Source organism: Pongo pygmaeus, chromosome 16 (genome assembly GCF_028885625.2).
Source record: "Pongo pygmaeus isolate AG05252 chromosome 16, NHGRI_mPonPyg2-v2.0_pri, whole genome shotgun sequence".
Taxonomy (NCBI): Eukaryota; Metazoa; Chordata; class Mammalia; order Primates; family Hominidae; genus Pongo; species Pongo pygmaeus.
The window spans coordinates 70,138,843-70,158,543 of NC_072389.2; positions in this window are offsets into that span (position 1 = coordinate 70,138,843).

Genomic DNA, 19,701 nt, shown 5'->3' on the forward strand with positions numbered 1-19,701 from the left:
TTTCTCAGCTAAAATTTGAGGTTGGGAGTAGACTCTTAGTGTTCTTTTCGGCGATAAAGACTTTTCCAAGTAGTCACTTGAGCCACCTCATAGGGTCTAGCTTGGATCCCACTACCAACCCTTGAGTCAGGATCATGGTTGGGGGCGGAGGGAGGAACTGGCTTCTAGAGACAGCAAAAGACTTGTGAGGAGCCCTGCCCCTTGGCCCACAGGGCAGGAAGCGCCTGGCGGAAGGTGAAGCAGTTGAAAGCACTAGAGCTGGAAGTGAGCGAGGGGTAGTCCTGCCTGGGGCGTAGGGTTCCGGTCCCAGGCAAAACATTATTTTAGACCAACAGGAAAAACAAAAGTAATGGTTCCCACCAACTTCCCAGCTCCAGGAAGCTGGGCATGACTAGTGATTTTTTTTTCTGTTCCTCTGGCCTATGAGCACTTCCACTCGTCTGCCAAGGCAGTGATAGCCCCATCCAGAAGCGAGAATGAGACCTCGGGGCCCTGGCGCCCTTGAGCCAACCCCATCTCTGTTCTCACTACTTGCCTTGCCTGACCTCTGGAGAAAAACTTCAGAAACTATCACCCTTTCTTCCCACCTTCTCCCGCTGGCCAAAATCCCCATCAAAGCCTGGCTTCAGCCCCTCAGACGGAACTCTACCCAAATGGAGTGTGGGAGTGTGGGTGAGGAAGGACGGAAGGAAGTAGGTCACACGCTGGCCACTGCACAATGGGGAAGAGGCCAACCTCAGAAAGGCAGAAGACTGGCCGCCATGCTGAGCTTCCAGGGATGGAGAGAAGGTCTAGGAAACCACCTTGGGGAAGCTGCCTGAGCAGGAGTGGGGCAGCCAGGGGTCAGAGCCCACGGCCTGCTGGGGACCCATCCTGGGCACGGGGCTCTGGGCTCTGTGCCCATTCTCTGATGTGCCACATTGTTCTGCTACTTCCTTCTCTGGAAGTAATAAGGGGGTTGGGGGTGGGACAGCACGGCCAGGAGTAGATGGAGCAGGGTGGAGCTGCCAGTGGGGGAGGAGGCTGCGGTTCATTCCCACGACCGGCTGCCCTTCTGGCCGCCCTGGGACTGCGTGGGAAAAGGTCTGGGAAGTATGGGGGATGGTGTGTGTGTGTGTGTGTGTGTGTGTGTGTGTGTGTGTTTTCATGTGTCTGACTCCCTTGCTTGGCTTCAGTCACAGGACAAAGCCCTTTGAGAAACAGTCACCAGCCTGTGTTCCCACTGGGCTCTGTCCTGGGAGAGGCATAAGAACCCGCCCTGACGCCTGAGAGAAAGACTCTGAAGGCCTCAGGACCAAATCCCTGGAGGGGTCTTGGCATCTGATGAATCTAGACTGACTGACTTCCCTGGGATGCTTCTGGAACCTTCTGCTAAGCCCTCAGCTTCTTGGCAGAGCTCTATTACTAGCTGGATATCAGAATATGGGTGCAAACTAGACATGGGGAGTGAAGTCAGCCATTCTCACAGCATCTACCTAAGAAGGCCAGGATCCTCCACAGCCATGTAGATCATAGAGCCAGCGGCATGCCGGGGATGATATACAAAGACAAGAAACTCTGAAACAGAGAACACAGACTAACAGCCCATAGGCCAAATGCAGCCCGCAGGCACATGGCTTATTTGGCCAACACAGCATTTAAGAAATGTTTGAGCCGAGGCTGGGTGAGGTGGCTCACGCCTGTAATCCCAGCACTTTGGGAGGCTGAGGCAGGTAGATCACCTGAGGTCAGGCGTTCGAGACCAGCCTAGCCAACATGACAAAACCCTGTCTCTACTAAAAATACAAGAATTATCCAGTTGTGGTGGCCCATGCCTGCAGTCCCACCTACCCAGCTACTTGGGAGGCTGAGGCAGGAGAATCGCTTGAACCTGGGGGCGGAGGTTGCCGTGAGCTGAGATCACACCACTGCACTCCAGCCTGGGTGACAGAGCGAAACTCCATCTCAAAAAAAAAAAAAAAAAAAAAAATCCCAATTCTACGGTCTCTTGAAAAATCAGACAATATGGCTAACATTGATGCATATGGCCCCAGGACCACAGTTGATGGGGCTGAATAATGACCACCCTTTAGAAAGACCTTGGGCTGTCCACTTTGCCACTGTCCACACCACTCTGTATTGTCTCCAGCAGTGAGGCCGAGTATCAGTTGCTGTTGCTCATCACACTTGAATGGTTATTACACAGTTTTCTGTACCCTCGTCTCATTCAAAAGTGGGGACATGGCCAGGTGTGGTGGCTCACGCCTGTAATCCCAGCACTTCGGGAGGCCGAGGCAGGTGGATTGCTTGAGCCCAGGAGTTCAAGACCAAACTGGGCAACATGGAGAAACCCCATCTCTACTAAAAATACAAAAAAATTAACCGCGTGCGGTGGCATGCATGTGTGGTCTCAGCTACTTGGGAGGCTGAGGTGGGAGGATCGTGTGAGCCCAGGAGTTGGAGGTTGTAGTGAGCCAAGATTGCACCACTGCACTCCAGGCCTGGGCAACAGAGCAACACCCTGTCTCAAAAAAAAAAAAAAAAAAAAAGTGGGGACATGAAAGAAACTAAGAGGGCCACCTGTTTGTAGAGAGCACATTTCTACCCCAGCCAGGCCTATCTATAAGCAAATAAAGATGGGATTTCATGTCCTCCCATCAGCTTTTCTGCACCCTCCCTTCTACCTTCCAGTGGCACAGTGCTTAATGACAGCTGCTGACAATACAGTGTCACAGGCCTTGCGCCAAAATTACCCCCAACTCCTTCCCTCACTCCCAAATCACAACTCTTATTATCTAAGTGAGCAACCCCAGTTGCAAAACACAAAGGAGTAATAAGTCCTGTAGAAATCCTCTGCGCCACCCCAGCCCCTGGTTGCCAATGACCCTGTAAAGAAGCTAAAACTCCTTAGCTTGGACATTCTGTCACAGAGAGACCTGCAGCATGTGCCAGATGAACTTACATCAACTGAAAACCAAGGTCACCTCTGGAGACCAGAAATGGAAGTGACAGTCCCAGGCCTATTCATAAAGCTTCAGTTTTTTACAAGGAGATTGTAATCATGCATAACTTGCATAATTAAAATTAATAATAAACAGAAATGCCTCAGACTAGTTCCTGTGAGTCTGACCCCAACTTACATTTCCAGCTTTTTTTTTTTTTTTGAGACGGAGTCTCACTCTGTCACGCAGGCTGCAAGCTCCGCCTCCCGGGTTCACACCATTCTCCTGCCTCAGCCTCCTAAGTAGCTGGGACTACAGGCACCTGCCACCACGCCCAGCTAATCTTTTTTTTTTTTTTTTTTTTTTTTTTGTATTTTTAGTAGAGACGGGGTTTCACTGTGTTAGGCAGTATGGTCTCGATCTCCTGACCTCGTGATCCACCTGCCTCGACCTCCCAAAGTGCTGGGATTACAGGCTTGAGCCACCATGCCCGGCCTTTTTTTTTTTTAAGACATGGTCTCACTCCAGTGCCCAGGCTGGAATGCAATAGCGTGATCTCAGCTCACTGCAACCTCCACCTCCTGGGCTCGGGTGATACCCCCTGCCTTAGCCTCCTGAGTAGCTGGGACTACAGGTACATGCCACCATGCCCTGCTACTTTTTGTATTTTTTGTAGAGATAGGGTATCTCTCTGTTGCCCAGGATGGATACATTTCCAGCTTATCTCAGATTACTCCCTTCCATGAACAAGTCCACTCACAGAACCCTCTCTTTCTCCTACAAAGAACATCTTTCTCCTCTGTCAAGCAACCTCTAGCTCATCTCTCAAGACTGTAGTCTTTCAATAATTTAGCTCATGCATACCCTAAACATTTTTAAAAATTATGTACCCCTTCAATAAAGCTTGTTTTAAAAGTGAAATTTTTAGGCCGGGCATGGTGGCTCACGCCTGTAATCCCAGCACTTTGGGAGGCCGAGGTGGGTGGATCACCTGAGGTCAGGAGTTCAAGACCAGCCTGGACAACATGGCGAAACACTGTCTCTACTAAAAATACAAAAATTAGCTGGGCGTGGTGGCAGGTGCCTGTAATCCCAGCTACTCAGGAGGGTGAGGCCAAAGAATCGCTTGAACCCAGGAGGCGAAGGTTGCAGTCAGTAGGGATCACACCATTGCACTCCAACCTAGGAGACAAGAGCAAAACTCTGTCTTAAAAAAAAAAGGGGGAAATTTTTTAATTTGATTTAAAAAAAAATTTAACCATGTTTAAATAGTTGCAAAAGGCTGGGCACAGTGGGAGATATCTGTAATCCAAGCACTTTGGGAGGCTATGGTGGGAGGATTGCTTGAGGCCAGGTGTTCAAGGTTACAGTGAGTAATGATCATACCACTGCATTCCAGCCTGAGTGATAGACTGAGACCCTGTCTCTACAAAAAAATATAAAAACAGTTCCGAAGGATGTGATTTCTTTGCAATTTTTTTTTGTATTAGAAATACTGAAGCTGGACATAGTGACTCACGCCTGTAATCCCAGCACTTTGGGAGGCCGAGGCGGTGAGCAGATTGCTTGAGGCCAGGAGTTTGAGTCCAGCCTGGCCAACAAAGCAAAACCCCATCTCTACTAAAAGTACAAAAATTAGCCAGGCATGGTGATGCGTACCTGTAATCCCAACAACTCAGGAGGCTGAGGCATTAGAATTGCTTGAACCTGGGAGGCAGAGGTTGCAGTGAGTTGAGATCAGCCCAGTGCACTCCAGCCTGGGTGACAGAGTGAGACTCTGTCTCAAAAAAAAGAAAGAAAAAGAGGCCAGGTGCAGTGGCTCACGCCTGTAATCCCAGCACTTTGGGAGGCCAAGGTGGGCGGATCACTTGAGGTCAAGAGTTTGAGACCAGCCTGGCCAACGTGGTGAAACCCTGTCGCTACTAAAAATACAAAAAATAGGCAGGCGTGGTGGTGCGTGCATGTAACCCCAGCTGCTTGGGAGGCTGAGGCAGGAGAATCGCTTGAACCCAGGTGTCGGAGGTTGCAGTGAGCCAAGATTGTGCCACTGCACTCTAGCCTGGGCGACAGAGTGAGACTCCCTCTCAAAAAAATAAAAAAAGAAAGAAAGAAAGAAAAAGAAAAAGTAAGCTATTCTTTAGCACAGGAAATTTTACATCACTCCTTTTTCTCCTTGAACTTGTATTTTCTTTTTACTTCTCTCACATAATGCTTTCCTAATAAAATATGTACTTTATCTTTTTTTTTTTTTGAGATGCAGTCTTGCTCTGTTGCCCAGCCCAGGCTGGAGTGCAGTGGCACAATCTCGGCTTATAGCAATCTCCGCCTCCCAGGTTCAAGCGATTCTCCTGCCTCAGCCTCCCCAGTAGCTGGGATTATAGGTGCCCACCACCATGCCCAGCTAATTTTTGTATTTTGAGCAGAGACAGGGTTTCACCACGTTGGCCGGGCAGGTCTTGAACACCTGACCTCAGGTGATCCACCCACCTCCGCCTCCCAAAGTGCTGGGATTATAGGCATGAGCCATCATGCCCAGCATTTTTTTTTTTTCCCCAAGATGGAGTTTCGCTCTTGTTGCCCAGGCTGGAGTGCAATGGCGCGATATCAGCTCACTGCAAGCTCTGCCTCCCAGGTTCCAGCAATTCTCCTGCCTCAGCCTCCCGAGTAGCTGGGATTACAGGCATGCACCACCACGCCCAGCTAATTTTTGTATTTTTAGTAGAGACAGGGTTTCTCCATGTTGGTCAGGGTAGTCTCAAACTCCTGACCTCAAGTGATCCACCCACCTCGGCCTCCCAAACTGCTAGCTAGGATTACAGGCGTGAGCAACCGCGCCCGGCCAAGAATTCTTAAATGTAAGACATAAAATTGCATAGGAAATACAACTTATATTGAGATAGATGTTTTCATGCTAGAGTGAGACAGTGATAAGCATCAATGTTTTTGTTGGCTGGTTGGTTGTTTTTCTGAGACAGTCTTGCTCTGTTGCCTAGGCTGGAGTGCAGTAGTGAAAATGTGGTTCACTGCAGCCTCGACCTCGTGGGTTCAGGCAATCTCCTGCCTCAGTCTCCCATGTACATGGGAATACAGATGTGCACGACCATGCTCAGCTAATTTTTTGTAGAGACAGGGACTCACTTTGTTGCCCAGGCTGGTCTCCTGGGCTCAAGCCTTGGCCTCTCAAAGTGCTGGGATTACAGGTGTGAGCCATTATGCTTAGCCTGTGTTTTCGTTGTCTTTTTTTTTTTTTTTTGAGACAGTCTGACTATGTTGCCCAGGCTGGAGTGCAGTAGCTATTCACAGGCATGATCATAGTTCACTGCAGCCTCAAAATTCAAGCCTCAAGTGATCCTCCTGCCTCAGTCTCCTGAGTAGCTGGACTACAGGTACACACCGCCACACGTGGCTAGGCTCAATTTTATTTCAACGTTTCAATCTTATACATGGTAATGCTGAGGTATCGTATTCACATAAGTACCTGGGAAAGGAAGAAGTTCTAGCAGAGTCACTCAATACCACCTGATCATCAAGCAGATGACAACAAAATTTGTTTCAGCTCCTACCATTCGAAAGCAAAATATTGGGAAAGCTTTAGTTTGTAGAAAGGATCTATAATACAGTCATTTGAGTCATTCACTTTCTCAACATTGAAATCACTATTTCAAATTGTTTCTTTGTTTGAAGCCCGAGATTTTTACACATCAAGACAATATACCAAATACCAGATCTCCCAACATACCAATTATCAGATCGACCAACAAACCAAATACCAGATCACCAACAAACCAAATACCAGATCTCCCAACATACCAAATACCAGATCTCCAACATACCAAATACCAGATCACCAACATACCAAATGCCAGATCACCAACATACCAAATACCAAATCTCCAACATACCAAATACCAGATCACCCAACATACCAAATACCAGCTCTCCAACACACCAAATACCAGATCAACAACATACTAGATCTCCTAAGATCTAGGATGAAGGGCCAGGCGTGATGGCTCATGCCTATAATCCTAGCACTTTGGGAGGCTGAGGTAGGTGGATCACTTAAGCCCAGGAGTTTGAGACCAACTGGGGCAACATGGCAAAACCCCATCTCTACTAAAAATACAAAAATTAGCCAGGCTCAATGGCTCACGCCTGTAATCCCAGCACTTTGGGAGGCTGAGGCAGGAGGATCATTTCAGGCAAGAGGTCTAAGACCAGCCTGGCCAACATAGCAAAACACTGTCTCTACTAAAAACACAAAAAATTAGGCCAGGCGTGGTGGCTCATACCTGTAATCCCAGCACTTTGGGAGATCGAGGCGGGTAGATCACAAGGTCAGGAGTTCGAGAACAGCCTGACCAACATGGTGAAACCCCGTCTCTACTAAAAACACAAAAATTATCTGGGCATTGTGGCGTGCGCCTATAGTCCCAGCTACTCAGGAGGCCGAGGCAGAAGAATCACTTGAACCCAGGAGGCGGAGGCTGCAGTGAGCTGCGATTGAGCCACTGCACTCCAGCCTGGGTGACAGAGCGAGACTCCATCTCAAAAAAAAAAAAAAAAAGCCAGGTGTGGTGGTGCGCACTTATAATCCCAACCACTGCACTCCAGCCTGGGCGATAGAGCGAGACTCCATCTCAAAAAAAAAAAAAAAAAAAATTAACCAGGTGTGGTGGCGTGCACCTGTAATCCCAGCACCTTGGGAGGCTAAGGCGGGAGGATCACTTGAGTCCAGGGGTTTGAGACCAGCCTGGGTAACATAGTGAGACCCTGCCTCTGCAAAAAATGAACAAAATTAGCCAGGTGTGGTGGCACGTGCCTATAGTCCCAGCTACTTGGGAGGCTGACGTGGGAGAAGTGCCTGAGCCGGGGAAGTCAAGGCTGCAGTGAACCAAAATCAAGCCACTGTACTCCAGCCTGGGTGACAGAGTGAGACTCTGTCGAAAAAAAAAAAAAGACTTTTTGGAAATTGATTCCCTTAAACATAACCTCACCTGCCCTTAGAAAATTCTTTTTGTAGCCAGGCACAGTGGCTCACACCTGTAATCCCAACACTTTGGGAGGCCAAGGAGGATCACTTGAGACCTGGAGTTCAAGACCAGTCTGGTCAACACGGTGAAATCCCGTCTCTACTAAAAATACAAAAATTAAGGCTGGGCAGGGTGGCTCATGCCTGTTATCCTAGCACTTTGGGAGGCCGACGGGGGTGGATCACCTGAGGTCAGGAGTTTGAGACCAGCCTGACCAACATGGTGAAACCCCGTCTCTACTAAAAATACAAAAATAGCCGGGCGTGGTGGGACATGTCTGTAATTTCAGTTACTTGGGAGGACTGAGGCAGCGAATTGCTTGAACCCCAGAGGTGGAGGTTGCAGTGAGCCGAGATCGTGCCACTGCACTCCAGTCTGGCCAACAAGAGTGAAACTCCGTCTCAAAAAAAAAAAAAAAAAAAAAAAAAATTAGCCAGGCATGGTGGTGTGCACCTGTAATCCCAGCTACTGGGAAGGCTGAGGCACAAGAATTATTTAAACCCGGGAAGCAGAGGTTGCACTGAGCTGAAGTCACGCCACTACACTCCAGCCTGGCAAGATTCTGTCTCAATAAAAAATTTAAAAAATAATAATAAAATTTAAAAATTTGGCTTTGGCCCAGTGGCTCACACCTGTAATCCCAGCACTTTGGGAGGCTGAGGCAGGTGGATCACCTGAGGTCAGGAGTTCAAGACCAGCCTGGCCAACATGGTGAAACCGCGTGTCTATTAAAAATATAAAAATTAGCCAGGCATGGTAGCACACACCTGTAATCCCAGCTTCTCAGGAGGTTGAGGCAGGAGAATTGCTTGAACCCGGGAGGTGGAGCTTGCAGTGACCCGAGATCGTGCCACTGCACTCCAGCCCAGGTGACAGAGCAAAAACTCTACCTCAAAAAACAAATAAATAAAATAAAAATAAAAATACAAAAATTAGCCAAGCATGGTGGTGTGTGCCTGTAATCCCAGCTACTCGAGAGGCTGAGGAGAATCTCCTAAACCTGGGAGGCAGAGGTTGCAGTGAGCCGAGATTGCACCGCTGCGCTCCAGCCTGGGCTACAGAGCAAGACTCCATCTCAAAAAGTAAATAAATAAATAAAAATTTAAAAATTAAACAAAAATAAAAAGAGTGAAAATTCTTTTTGTACCTCTTGGGGTGCACATGCCTTAGTGAAGGCTTCCCTGACCTTCACTTCCTTCGTGAAGGCTTCCCTGACCCCTACATCCGGGGACCTCTCTCTGACGTTCCCACTGTTGCTACTGTACTATCTACTTGAAAGCTGCTGGGAGCTGGTTATCTTTTTAGATGAGTATCATGTTTTGCTAACAGGTTATATAGTCTCTTTGAGGATGGGAACCCTATCTTCAGGTTTTTTGTATCCCCTTCACCATCAAACATAGACACTCAGAAAGTATTTGAGTTCAGTTTGATGGCAGACACTTTTCTCTGCGTGCTTCATCTCCTCATGTATGAAGTTGGAACAGCAAGGCCTGCCCTTACAATTACACTGAGATGAAGGAAATAACAGTCTCTTCAGCTCACTCCCACTCACCTAACTGGGATCAGCATCTCGATGTTCCACTTCTGAGAAACTGGATGGTCCAGCTTTATGTAACAAGGAGCTATTGAAGGCTCTTGACAAGGTCTGTAGCAAGTGGGTCTGGGGCAGACCAAGCTGATATCAGTGACTGCTGGGTGGTTGGGGGGCATGAGAGACAGTGTGTGTTGGGGGAAAACAGCTAAGGACAGAAAGTACCAATAGAAAGTTGCTCCTATGGGCCACGCACAGTGGCTCATGCCTGTAATCCAGTACTTTCAAAGGCTAAGGGCAGGAAGATTGCTTGAACCCAGGAGGTTTGGGACCAGCCTGGGCAACATAGTGAGACGCCCATCTCTACAAAATTTTATTTTAATTAGCTGGTGGTGGTGGCTAGTACCATTGCACTCCAGCCTGGGTGTTTTTTTTTTTTTTTTTTTTTAAGAAAGAAAGTTGCTCCTATGATCCAGAAATGAGGTGATGGGCATCCACTGTGAGGTGTATCTGGGAATGGTGAGCCACACTGCACCCTCAGGAAGCAACCGTAGCTGCCTTCCTGAACCCCCAAACCTGGATGCCAGACTGAGATCACAACCCCCGCCCCTCCACTAGCCCAAAACGATAGTTTTCGGCACTCCACCCTGCCCTCTGGTGGCCTCTGGAAGCATTGCAGATACAGCGTTCTAAGGAAGCCCAGCGCTGGTTCTTCCTCAGGGGAGATGGGATGGATGTGGGTAAGGGCAAGATGCTCAGATAGCCCAGCCTTTGGGCCTGGCTCTTTGATGGCTGTAGAAAAAGAAGGAAATGGCCAAGCGCGGTGGCTCCGGCCTGTAATCCCAGCACTTTGGGAGGCCAAGGGATCACGAGGTCAGGAGATCGAGACCATCCTGGCTAACACGGTGAAACCCTGTCTCTAGTAAAAATACAAAAAAAATTAGCCAGGCGTGGTGGTGGGCGCCTGTAGTCCCAGCTACTTGGGAGGCTGAGGCAGGAAAATGGCGTGAACCCAGAAGACGGAGCTTGCAGTGAGACAAGATCCTGCCACTGCACTCCAGCCCTTGAGCCTGGGCAACAGAGCGAGACTCCATCTCAAAAAAAAAAAAAAAAAAAAAAAGAAGAAGAAGAAGAAAACAAAGGAGGGAGAGTAAGGGGTCATACTTATGGGTTGGGCGTAACTGTGCACTTGGCAGTTTTTGTCCCTATAGTTACTGCACAGAGTGAAAACTAGGAATCTTTCACCTGAAATTGCAAAGTAATAAGCACATGGGCCATAGTATAGTGCATGAAATGGCTTTATATGGTTTGTTGTCAGCATCCAAAATCAGGACTTTTCACATTAAAATCTGAATGTCCAGTTTCTGTTGAAAAATCAAAACATGAAGCCACATGGAGTCCCCACCTTGCTGAGCAGCAGCTGGCCGGGGTTGAGGGGCAACCACTGCCCCCTTCTCCTGTCACCCAGTCACCCAGCCTGCTTCCCTCAGTCTCCTCACTTCCTGCAGTGTGCGAGTTTCCAACTCTTGACTAAGTCCAGCATTTCATGATGGAGAACAGGGTCAAAAAATATCAGGACAGGGCCCAACGCAGTGGCTCATGCCTGTAATCCCAGCACTTTGGGAAGCCGAGTTAGGCGGATCACCTGCTGTCAGGATTTCAGGACCAGACTGGCCAACATGGCGAAACCCCGTCACTACTGAAAATACAAAAATCAGCCGGGCATCGTGGCATGCACCTGTAATCCCACCTATGTATTATATATGTATATTACATACATTATAGATAACATTTTCTCTCTCTCTCTCTCTCTCTCAGGATGGGGGTCCACCAGGCATCTAGTGCTTGAATTGCTTCCCGAGTACCACCACTAAGCATCATCAGCATATACTCGAAGACCTGCAGGGACAGGAAAGTCACTGCCTGCCTGTAATTCCAGCACTGTGGGAGGACGAGGCAGGCAGATCACTTGAGCCCAGGAGTTTGAGACAAGCCTGGGCACCATAGTGAGACCCTGTCTCTACAAAAAATGTTTAAAAATATTAGCCAGGCATGGTTGGGTGTGGTGGCTCAGGCCTGTAATCCCAGCACTTTGGGAGGCCGAGGTGGGCGGATCACCTGAGATCAGGAGTTTGAGACCAGCCTGACCAACATGGAGAAACCCTATCTCTACTAAAAATACAAAAATCAGCCGGGTGTGATGGCAGGTACCTGTGATCCCAGCTACTCGGGAGGCTGAGGCAGGAGAATCACTTGAACCCAAGAGGCGGAGGTTGCATTGAGCCAAGATTGCACCATTGAACTCCAGCCTGAGCAAGAAAGGCGAAACTCCATCTCAAGAAAAAAGAAAAAAAAAATTAGCCAGGTGTGGTGGTGCATGCCTGTAGTCCCAGCTACTTGGGAGACTGAAACAGGAGGATCACCTGAGCCCAGGATGGAGGCTGCAGTGAGCTGACTGCACTGCTGCACTCCAGCCTGGGTGACAAAGCAAGACCCTGTCTCAAAACAAAGTAAAGTAGCCATTCCCAGTCATGTGTTAGGTATCACCAAAGGCCCTGGACTGTGCTGGTGAGTGACAATGGCATGACCTATGCCCTGAAAGAACGTCCAGTATGTGCAGGCACCAGCAAGGTTTGCAGACGAGACAGTGCCTGGCAGTGCTGATGACAGAGTGACCCCTGAGTAAAGTGCACTGAGAACAGCCCAAATTTGAGTTTCCAAGGGGGTCTATCCCCTGGATTTTACCCATTCCAATGGGTAAAATCTCCCAGACATGAGAGAAATTAGGAATGTAATTCCTGAAAATATCAATAGTGGGTTCTAAGCTTTGTTACCATGACATCCAGGGGTTTCTTTTCTTTTTTTCTGAGACAGAGTCTCACTCTGTTGCCCAGGTTGGAGGGCTGGAGTGCAGTGGCGTGATCTCGGCTCACTGCAAGCTCCGCCTCCTGGGTTCACGCCATTCTCCTGCCTCAGCCTCCCGAGTAGCTGGGACTACGGGCTCCCGCCACCACACCCAGATAATTTTTTGTATTTTTTTAGTAGAGACGGGGTTTCACCGTGTTAGCCAGGATGGTCTCGATCTCCTGACCTGCTGATCCACCCGCCTCAGCCTCCCAAAGTGCTGGGATTACAGGCGTGAGCCACTGTGCCCGGCCAACATCCAGGGGTTCCATCAGTGAGATGGAAGCTGACTTGATTTCCTATGATAGTCGGGACACCTGAGTTTTGTGTCAAGCCCGCATAACCAAATGAGCTTGGCACATCTCTCTGCTTCTGAAGGCTGAAGCTTCTCCATCTGTGAACCGAGGTGATTGGATCAAATCTCTCTGGGCCGAATATTCACTTTTGTATCCCCAGTGCCAGCAGAGTGACTACTAGCATGTAAGTATGCACAAATGCAGGAGGCGCTCCATGAGTGTTTGTGTTTGTTAGTGACTAACTGCCCGACTCTGCCTCTGGGAACAGAGGCGCCTATAGAGTCCACAATAAATGACTCCAGGCAAAGGTTAATTTGGAAGAGCAAAAGGGAAAAAGGAAAAAGGTGAGGGTGTGTCCTGAATGCATGACACTGGCCATCAGCCCCTACGCGGTAGAGAACCATGGAATGAAGTTCTTCTAACCTGTGAAAGTGGCGTCTTAGCACGATTCACCTGGCGGCCGTAGACAGGAGAGATTTCAGATGAGGCTTGTGAGCATCTTCAACCACGAGAGGGCGCCCCAGGATCACACAGCCCCGCCAGCTCCCAGAGGAAGGAGGCTGTGCCAGAGGCACCTGCCTAGTGCTAAGTCTTAGGTGAGCAGAACTTTCACCTTGGTCACCACTGGGCCAAGACAAGGGGCCCGAGATGTAAATAAAGGTAGGCATAGGAAAGGGAGGGGCCAAAGAGAGAAAGGGACTTGCTGGGGCCACAGAGCATGTCTACAAATACCTCAGTACACGGAACGAGAGACCCAGGTGGGGTCAGTTTCCCATTACCTTGAAGATGAAGGCAATGCCCGATCTAGTAGAGAGGAAAAAGCTGCTCTGTAGTACAAAGGAGCTGACGGTGGTTAGCAAATGTCTCCAATCACAGGGAAGAAGGGGCCAGAAGCCAGGTGGGGGTGTGTCCTGAATGCGTGACACTGGCCATCAGCCCCTATGCGGTAGAGAACCATGGAATGAAGTTTGTCTAACCTGTGAAAGCGGCGTCTTGGCACGACTGTAGACAGGAGAGATTTCAGCGCGTAGGCCCTGGGGAAGTGCATATGAATGGATACTTGGGAATGTGGCCTTGGGGGAGAACCCTGGGGGAGGCCACTGCTCCAAAAGGAGGTGGCTTTTGCTCTTCCCACCCCCACCCCTCCCCCCGGCCCCTCTCCCTCTATGTCTTTCTGGAGACACAAGTTAGTTTTTAGGAAGCACACTCCTGCTTTCAGTAATGAGAACCTGCATCTGGAGAGAGACACAGGCCCATCTGAGAAGCCTCTAATCTAAGAGACCACCTTCAGCAGGGGACAGAGCCTGAGGGTATCCTACTCTGGAAGCTGCAGTCACCCTGAGGTGGGAGATGGGGCACGTCCCTCTGTGCACAGCTCTTACACCACCCATGCAGTTCTGCGAGGCCAAGCACAGAACCACAATACCATGGGACCCAGAGCAGTACTCTGGACCTGTGGGGTAAGGTGGACAGCAGCCTGGCCTCTGGGGGAAGAGGGGAGTGGAGGTTTAGAACCAATAACCCCCAGCTTTCCCTGCTTGAGTGAGTAGCTCCACAGCCCAGACTCCCACACTCCAGGCTGTGCATCACCTGAGAACAGAAGCTGTGCCTTATCCTCCATCTCAGCAAACACAGGCTCAGCAAAGGGCAGGAGCACGACAAATGTTTGCTGCAAAGAATGACTGGATGAGAGAGGATGCAAAGGTCAGTCAGCGTGCTCCTTCCCCCTTGAGGGCAGGAGCCCAGAGCTCAGGGCTCTGGCTCAGCTCATCGTGATCAAACATGACCTTGGCACCTTTCTGAACTTGAACTTCCTGTCCATGGAATGGAGATGATCCTTCCCAAACAGCCTTCCCAGGACAGCTTCGAGGATCAAGGCAGGACTACCTTGTAGCAGCCTATGGACTTAGCTCTTTCCTTCTCTCTTATTCCACTTGGTAATGTTAAGTGATTGAGAACAAACTCAATTCACCTCAATTTCCCCTCACATATTCAAGTGGATGGAGGGTTTTTCTGTTTGATGGTTTTTATTTTTGTTTTCAGCCTATTTCTTTTTCTTTTTTATTTTTTTTTCTTGTGAGATGGAGTCTTGCTCTGTCGCCCAGGCTAGAGTGCAGTGGCATGATCTCGGCTCATTGCAAACTCCACCTCCTGGGTTCAAGCGATTCTCCTGCCTCAGCCTCCTGAGTAGCTGGAATTATAGGTGCCCACCATCGCGCCCGGCTAATTTTTGTATTTTTTAGTAGAGACAGGGTTTCACCATCTTGGCCAGGCTGGTCTCGAACTCCTGACTTCATGATCCACCCACCTCGGCCTCCCAAAGTGCTGGGATTACAGGCGTAAGCCACCATGCCCGGCCGTTTTCGGCCTATTTCTTAACCAGGCTACTATTTGATGGTTTTTATTATTTATCTATTTATTTTTGAGATGGAGTCTCACTCTCACCCAGGCTGGAGTGCAGTGGCATGATCTCGGCTCACTGCAACCTCTGCCTCCCAGTTTCAAGCGATTCTCCTGCCTCCGCCTCCCAAGTAGCTGGGATTACAGACATGCACCACCACACCCGACTAATTTTTGTATTTTTAGTAGAGATGGGGTTTCACCATGTTGGCCAGGCTGGTCTTGAACGCTGACCTCAGGTGATCCGTCCACCTCGGCCTCCCTAAGTGCTGGGATTACAGGGGTGAGCCACCGCACCCAGCCATGGTGAAGCCTTTTTAACTCTGGTTTCCATAGCTGTAAAAGTAGATGATTGACGGGCATGGTGGCTCACACCTATAATCCCAGCATTTTGGTAGGTTGAGGAGGACAGATTGCTTGAGCTCAGGAGTTCAAGACCAGCTTGGGCAATATGGAGAAACCCCAGCTCCACACAATATACAAAAATTAGCCAGGTGTGGTGGTGCATGCCTGTAGTCCCAGCTACTCGGGAGGCTGAGGTTACAGTGGGCTGAGATGTCACTGCACTCCAGCCTGGGCGGCAGGGTGAGATTCTGTCTGAAAAAAAAAAATAATAATAAATAAGTAAAACTTTCCTTTTTTTTTCTTTTTTTTTTTTTGAGACTGAGTCTTGCTCTGTTGCCCAGGCTGGAGTGCAGTGGCGTGGTCTCAGCTCACTGCAACCTCCACCTCCCAGGTTCAAGTGATTCTCCTGCCTCAGCCTCCCTAGTATCTGGGATTACAGGCACATGCTACCACGCCTGGCTAATTTTTGTATTTTTAGTATAGACCGGGTTTCACCATGTTGGCCAGGCTGGTCTCGAACTCCTGACCTCCAGCAATCTGCCCACCTTGGCCTCCCAAAGTGCTGGTATTACAGGCGTGAGCCACCGCGCCTGGCCAACACCTTTCTTATGTACGTCAGCAGGCTTTTTATGGCAATCATGGGAGATAGCAAATGTATGTATTGTAAACTCTGAAGCAGTGTATGAATACAACTCCTGTCAGAACTCTGAAGCCCTAAATGGCTTGATAAAAAGGCTAGAAGTCCGCCTATAATCCCAGCACTTTGGGAGGCTGAGGCAGGTGGATCACTTGAGGTCAGGAGTTCAAGACTAGCCCAGCCAAGATGGCGAAACCCTGTCTCTACTGAAAATACAAAAATCAGCCAGGCATGGTGGCACACACCTATAATCCTAGCTACTCAAGCTCACTGCAACCTCTGCCTCCCAGTTTCAAGCGATTCTCCTGCCTCCACCTCCCAAGTAGCTGGGACTACAGACATGTGCCACCACACCCAGCTGAGGTAGAGGTTGCGGTGAGCTGAGATGATGCCCTGCACTCCAGCCTGGGGAACAGAGTGAGACTATCTCAAAAAAAAAAAAAAAAAAAGCTACAGTTAGATCCAGTGCCAAAAACTACTAGCTCCAGGGTTCTGTGTGTGTTCTCCTAGATTCCTGGGCCCCACCCTGTCCTTCTTTCACCTCTCTCCCAGGTAGAACACGGGGTTAAAAATCTTTCAATGACTACTGATCCATTGAAAAAACAGTCAAGGAGTACGTCAATTGGAATCGACTAAATTTCACTACTTGTTAAAGATGAAGGAAACATTTTAAAGATGAAGGAAATATCTTTTTAACATAACCACAGGCCAGGCGTGGTGGTTCACGCCTGTAATCCCAGCACTTTGGGAGGCCGAGGCAGGCAGATCACTTGAGTCCAGGAGTTTGAGACCAGCCTGGCCAACATGGCGAACCACATCTCTACTAAAAATATAAAAATTAGCCGGGCGTGGTGGTGGGCGCCCGTAATCCCAGCTACTTTGGAGGTTGAGGCAGGGAGAATCGCTTGAACCTGGGAGGTGGAGGTTGCAGTGAGCCAAGATTGCACCACTGTACTCCAGCCTGGGCGACAAAGCGAGACTCCGTCTCAAAAAAAAAAGGAAAAAAAAAAAGATAAGCATAGAAAACATTTAGGGAGTACCTACTATGTGTTAGGCACATTATTGTGTCATCATTAAAGCTCATAACCTTGTGAGGCAAGGAAACAGAGTCACAAAGAAACACACACTCCTTGGCTGGGCGTGGTGGCTCACACCTGTAATCCCAGCACTTTGGGGGGCCAAGGCAGGCAGATCACGAGGTCAGGAGATCGAGACCATCCTGGCTAACACGGTGAAATCCCATCTCTACTAAAAAACACAAAAAATTAGCTGAGCGTGGTGGTGGGCACCTGTAGTCCCAGCTACTTGGGAGGCTGAGGCAGGAGAATGGTGTGAACCTGGAAGGCAGAGCTTGCAGTGAGCAGAGATCACGCCACCGCACTCCAGCCTGGGTGACAAAGTGAGACTCCGTCTCAAAAAAAAAAAAAAAGACACACACTCCAAGGGAAGGCATGGGCTTTTCTGGGATGAGACAGCCATTCCTATCTCTTAGGCTCCTCCTACTAAATGGCTGCATTTTCTCTACTACAGGCAGAAATGGAGATACACCGTCTTGGTTCTTGCATAAGCTGATAGCCAGATGGATCCTGCACGTCCAACAACCCTAATCACTGGGCTGAAGGCCAGAGACTACACAAGGCTAGGCTGAGGCTAGATGGGTCACTGAGGGCTCCTCTTTGTCCTTTAATCAGGGAGTAAGACCCAGTGTCCCAGGGAAAGATGGGGTCATATTTAGATCAAGACAGAAGACAAGAAAGTACAGCATGCCAAGAAGAGGTCTGCAGCCAGCAGCCCTGAGCTGTAACCACGGCTCTAGCACTGCAGGGAGAGGCTTCCAAGCCTGTGGGGTGAGGTGTCTGCTGCCTGCCTGCCCTGTGGGGTGCTGGACTGACTGGAAGACAAAGACACCAGTGGAGCATGCATTGGCCACTGTCTCCATAACAACAAAGGGCTTGCTTTAGGGCAAACCACTCACCTCTGTGCTTCACCTTCTGCATCTGTGAATGGGAGAGCTGGGTGGACTCAATCCTCAATGCCAATGTCCGATCCTGGTTTCCTGGGGTCATTTGAAGGGCCCCTCAGAAGAACAGATTTAAGGGGATGGCTGGAAGGTCATGAAGATAATGGCCAAGGGCACCTGACCTCCCTCCAAACTCTTGCAGAGGTTCCCGTTCCCTCACCCCAGAGGCCAGGGAACTGGGGGATGACGGTCAAGGAGGTGGGGGATGGGGTATGGAATGGACCAGGAGCACATGCCCCTCTCCTGGCTGCCCTGGAAAGTTGCCAGGGCAGTGATCCCATTCAGCCTTGCTCCCCTTGCTCCTGGAGCCCCTCCTCTGCCTGAGAGAAGGTGTTGGGGTGGGGCCTGCACTCCTGCAGGGCCACCTGGGTGGAGGCTGGCACAGAGGATGTGAGGCAGGGCAGGCCTGCAGCTTGAGTGGGGCGGCTCTGCTCCCTCCTCCTGATACCTTTGCAGGAGGCTTTATCCTCCCATTTTCCACCTTTCCCTTTCTCGGTCCCCTTCTGGCACTTGCCCTACTTCCCTCCTCTGATGGACTTAGCCTGGTTTCTCAGGGATATTTGCCCTCTGACAAAGAACTCAAGATCCAAAGGCTTTATTCCAGACCTCAGGAAATGGAGCTGAGGGGCATGTGCGGGCAGAGCAGGGTGGGGTGGAACAGTGGGCATGAGGGAGGCCTGGATCACCTCCCAACCCCCACTCCCACCCCTGTCCCAGAACTCTGGACCCCATGCGGCCTGCACTCTTACCTTGCACTGATCCCCAGGGACGCATCATGTCAGGCCACACAGCCTGGAACCTAGGAACCTGCCTGGGAAAGCTCGAAGATAAGTCACATCCCTTAAAAATGCTGGCCAGGGCTGGGCATGGTGGCTCATGCCTGAATCCCAACACTTTGGGAGGCCGAGGCAAGTGGATCATTGAGCCCAGGAGTTCGAGACCAGCCTGGCTAACATGGTGAAACCCCTGGGTCTCTACAAAAAATACGAAAATTAACCAGGCATGGTGGTGTGTGCCTGTGGTCCCAGCTACTACTCTGGAAGCTAACGTGGGAGGTTTAACTAAGCCCAGGAGGCAGAGGTTGCAGTGAACCATGATCACACCACCGCACTCCAGCATGGGTGACAGAGAAACCCTGTCTCCAAAAAAAAAAAAAGAAAAAGAAAAAGAAAAATGCTGGCTAGGCAGCAGCACCCAATGATGGTCCAGTCAGGGTGACAAGCACCATCTCTGTTGCAAGGAGAGCTGGCTCTGGCCAGGGCAGGGGGGCATCAGGGGCTTCCCAGTGGCTCACAAGCATCTGTTTAGTACTGGCCTCACTTGTGTGCTTGCAGGGAGGGGATGACATGAAAAGACAGCCTCTCCTGCCAACAGGGGGATTTCATCGCTGCTGGGAAGGGACCTCACACCAAAAGAACCCTGGTGGGGGCTGGGCACGGTGGCTCACGCGTGTAATCCCAGCACTTTGGGAGGCCAAGGCAGGTGGATCATGAGGCCAGGAGTTCAAGACCAGCCTAGCCAACATGGTGAAACCCCGTCTCTACTAAAAATACAAAAATTAGCCAAGTGTGGTGGTGCACGCCTGTAATCCCAGCTACTTGGGAGGCTGAGGCA